The 5,000-nt window shown below is 34.8% G+C and overlaps 1 pseudogene; it reads left to right on the forward strand.

The window, feature by feature from the left end:
• The window catches only part of LOC137986515 (uncharacterized), a 2,261-nt pseudogene extending 2,096 nt beyond the window's left edge, over positions 1 to 165 (forward strand).
• Positions 166 to 5,000: the final 4,835 nt, after the last annotated feature.

The raw sequence follows: 5,000 nt of genomic DNA on the forward strand, positions 1-5,000 counted from the left end.
CCGGAAACTGTTTCTCCTGTTGACATAGCTCAAGAACATGAAATGTCCACTGCCATAGATCCCTTGAGAGCAAGTGAAATACTTGATCTATACTTGGAAGTTCACGCATTCATCAACAGCCACTCTCAGTCAATGGAATATAAAGAGGATATTACACGATGGTAAAAGATAAAATTAATATCTTCAAACCAACGTGTAATAGCTCAAAAGCGGTTTTTTGAGCGATGTTGAATGAATTTGAGTTCGCCGTTGACTGTTCCATATATATATATATATATATATATATATAAAAATATATATATATATATATATATATATTTTTTTTTTTTTTTTTTTTTTTTTTTTTTTTTTTTGAGGTAAAAGGACGACTATAAACCACAGGTAAGGTAATTCAACGTTTATTTATCATTGATTTACATACATAGTTAACGATATATCGCTATAGGTGAATCAAACGGTAAATCCAGTACACTTACTATAAAATAACAATCGGCTACACATCCGATTGTGTGGGCCCCCTGTAGTGTAATGTTCCTTTTTATGCTGTAGACAAAAACATGAGCGAAAACTTCTGAGCTGAGGGGGAAAATCTTACAAGTGACGTCATCGATATCGTTCCGAGTGAAGACATGGAAAATGTCACTTGTATCCTGGATGGAGGTACATATGAAATTTAAAGAAAAATACTGATGTCTATATCATAAAGCGTGCAACAGAACCATATCCGTGGTACAGTTCACAGTCAAACCAGCTCATGCGTTCTTATTGAGGTTCAAAGGTTCAGTTTGTTATAAATTTCATTAGGGGTTTGTTTCGAAAGTTGCAATATTCAAACGAAGATTGTAGCCTTCGAATCTGGGCTCAGATTTGAAATTGCTTCAGTTTTGTCCAGATTAGAGCAAAACAAAAAATTCTTTTCATCATCGTCGCTACCATTTCAAACCGTTTTGTGCCGTAATTTAGCCCTACATACTGTGAAGCTGGGTAATTTCTCTACTATACAAAATCATAAAGAAGTCATTCATGTTAAAATTCACTTACAAAATAATAAAAATAAAATAAAATAGTGATGATTTTATGAAACAGCTTTTTCAAAACAAGTTATAATTTCCCCATAACACTATGATGTCAGTTCGAAACAATCTATTGTTTTCACGCTAAGGATCATGGTCGCTAGGGGGGAGGCATAATGACAACAACACAAAGGAAGACATGACAAAATTGCATTTTTTAAACGATAAACACTGACACATAAAAGATATTGGAGGTAGATAACTTGAGAGAAGAGAAAGATTTAGTCAGAGATTCTATCATGTTCGGCGATTCAGTTCCCCTCTGTAAACATACTGTGACGTCATAGCGTCATAGGGCAATGGAATAGGACCACTTTACCATTTCCAGAAATATATAAGTAACATTTCATTAATAACAGTAACAACTATTTGCATATGACATCATCTGCTTTGATCAAGGCAATTTAGAGGACATTAAATGCCCCCACTCCAGGATCACAAATAGCCTTCATGACTGAGCTAAATTGCTTATAGCCAATAAACGATCTGGGAAGATGAATTTCAAGAAGACAGGTTGATTCAAATATGCACTCTCCTTCATCACTGAGCACCACAGATATATTCCCTCGTGGTAAAAGGTAAGAACCAGTCACAAATCTTAAGAAGTTCTTTAGATCTGTAGGAACAAAGAGATGTTATCATGACATGGTAAAAACTACCCATATTAGATGAATTGCACTAACATGACATGTCATCAAATTTGCTATGGTCACAGGCATTTCGTGTGAATAGTATTTTTGACAAGAACTGGTGGGTTAGTGCACACAATATCTATGAAATGTTTTTTTTTTCTTGTAAGAAATGTTCATAAATAATACTAAATTTCATGAGAGGTATGATTGAAATCTGATTTATATGTACTGTATATAAATTATATGAGATATCTGTGTCATTTTTATAGATATTTTTTTGCCTCAACTTTTAATGTTTCCTAACTCCCAATGTAATCTTACCTTCACTTGTACACTCATTGATGTACTTGAGTAAGTGGTCTCGTGTTTCACCATGTGCATTTTCTTCACGAAATTGCAAACAACTTATCACTTGAGAACTGGTCAATTCTTTACCGCAACAGAGGAACAGACCCTCAAATACTGTGGGTGCCTTTATCATGTGATCCAAGACCTTAAGGGTTTGAAGGCCTTGTCTTAGTTGACCAAGCAGCACCGTTTTCTTGTTTAGTACTGTGTGAAGCATTAAGCTTTCCACAAGGAGCTGCCTGTTTTTTACCTAATGTAGGCAAAAAAAAAAAAATTCTTTCTCAATTAACGTGAATATCATATGTGATAAATGAAATGTAACTCACATACTACTTGTAAGTTACCAATTGAGTTAATGTGTGATTTTCCAAATAAAACCAATCTCTCTTCGGTCCACCTACATCCAATGCAGGCTGGTTACCGAACTTTATTATTAACGGAGTTAACTGAATAGAGTGTAATGTGAAGTGCCGTGTTTCATCAAACGCTGGATTTTTGTAGACAAGCATAGCATCTACCAAGGCTGTTTTCTCGTCAACAGTAACACTCAAGTCAGGACCAGTGATTTTTTTGTAAAGCTTATTTAAAATGCTTGGCTAGTCTATGAACAAAACAAAACATGGGATTACAAATGCTGACAAATTCCAACGCTGCAGTCTGAAATCGTACCCCAAAACAATGTGCTATGACTGTCTCTTGTTTGCACTTTAAATATAAAAACGTCCAAAAATATTTCAAGATTGAAATGGTTTAGTTGGAAGAGTCATGGCATTGATACATGGAATAGGTCTGTGACTGAGATATTTTTTTATGATGCAGAATAAAGGGGCACAGAAATATCTCTGAAAGAATCAAGAACAGTTGAGTAGTTGCACATTTTATGACTTGCGAGTCTAATGGATGTCAAAATGAATTTTGACTGTATACCATTGGCTGGAGTTCTGTCAGAGCTCTATTTGGGTAAACAGTCGCCTTGGTATGGATAAGTGCAAATGCCTGTACTGTAATTTCTTTCTACAGAGAAGAAACTCATCTCTAATGTAATTGTCATTGTAGGGAAGCAAAAAGTAATAGACCAATCAAACTGCTTACCTGTATTGGCTGGCAGTTCTTTCTTATCTTCTTGATGAGGACACGAAAACGAGCTCATCAAATCATCATCTTGATCAATGACACCTGACAGATTAATGTAAATTTGAAATACCTGTTTAATAATGACATATTAAATAGTGCAATAAACCATTTTTTTTGGTATTGATACTTTTGTGTACATTACCTGTTGGCTGCGTTGGCTCTTTGAGCAATGCATCTGCTGCAAGACTGGTATCCCCATCAATCATCCCCAGGAATATGAAAGTGAAGTAATAAATAATAAACACAAAATAATGATTATAAAGATTAATGAACCTATTATAAATAAGTGATATGTGGTATGGGGAAATCGATTCTTTCAAGTCTGTGATTTAAATCCAAATCCTATTTTTTTAGCACTGTGCTGTGTACTTATTTGTCATAGTAAATAATAAACTGTATTTATTACGCCCCGACTTTGCAATGATCAGTCTATAAAAAAGTTACAAAAAACGTCTTCAAGCACAAATATTATATCAATAGATATGATGAGACATAAAATAAGTCATTATAATGACTTGACCGTGGTATTTTACACTGGCATAAATTAATTGAAATATCATGTATATCTTGTTTGATATTAGGTAATTTTACTACATTGTAAATCAAGCACTGCTTGACGGAAACAAGAAATATGAGTTGTATAGAATTGTTGTCAAAATACCTGTTTAAAAGCATTTGTTGTGAAACACCTTGAAATTTTATTCCTCGATCAAGTGTCTCGTTCGCCATTTTGCAATCATCAGCTAATCCCTTTGATAACATGATAGAGACGGAACCTCGACTATAAAGTTTTTAACAAGACCTCCATAACACAACTATCCAACATGGGTATCAATTCTTCAGGAAAAAGAGCCATAATAATGGCGTAAATCTCAAAAATTTCGTTTCGCCATCGAGTTTCCTGAGTTGGAACGTGGCAGGAAAAAAACTGCATAATTTAGTATTAATTAGCAATTCAAATGTACAGCCAGAGTGCGAATTCCTCCGCCATGTTGTTTCCTTTCAAATGTAAATTTGGAGCCATTTGGAAGAGAAGGTACTTTTTTTCCTCATCCAATCGACACAGACCGCAAGAAATCGTCCTTCTTAAAAGACACAAAAGAAAGACTTTTCTCCTCGTGTATACACAATCATATGTTTATTTTAATGTATTTATAAGATCATTTTCATTTTCTCCCATAGATTTTCGAAACTTGGTGAGAGCATTGTCCCTCATTTGTCGGTAGATTGCTTTTGGTTGTCTGCTTTGTTGCTTTCCAGCTACTCCGGTTTTCCTCTCCCATCAAAAACCCAACGTCGACATTTAACTTGATCAGCTTTAACTTCCCTTAAATCAATTTTGGTTTTCGAGCTCAGCAATTTGTAGAGCACTTGTGCTTAGCTAAATAAGACTGAAAAAAAAGTGACGATTATTATTATTATTATTATTATTATTATTATTATTATTATTATTATTATTATTATTATTAATCCGCGATGTCCATCGATCGGGCTGCTGCCAACAACCGTGAATGTTGAGGACCCCTCTCAAGATCGATGTGTGCTGTCCCAATTAATTTAGTTCCCCCTATGTAGCAAGCTAATTATCTATTACTACTACCTATGCCATCCTCTCGGATCTGGTTAATCTTGTAGAACAGAAGGGAAGTGACGATGATGATGTTGACGATGATGATGATGATGATGATGATGATGATGATGATGATGATTATTCTTATGTCCTTCGATCGGGCTATGTATTATGTATTACTCCTACCTATGCCATCCTCTCGGATCTGGTTAATCTTGTAGAACAGAAGGGAAGAAACAGGAC

Source organism: Montipora foliosa, unplaced genomic scaffold (assembly GCF_036669935.1).
Source record: "Montipora foliosa isolate CH-2021 unplaced genomic scaffold, ASM3666993v2 scaffold_219, whole genome shotgun sequence".
NCBI lineage: Eukaryota > Metazoa > Cnidaria > Anthozoa > Scleractinia > Acroporidae > Montipora > Montipora foliosa.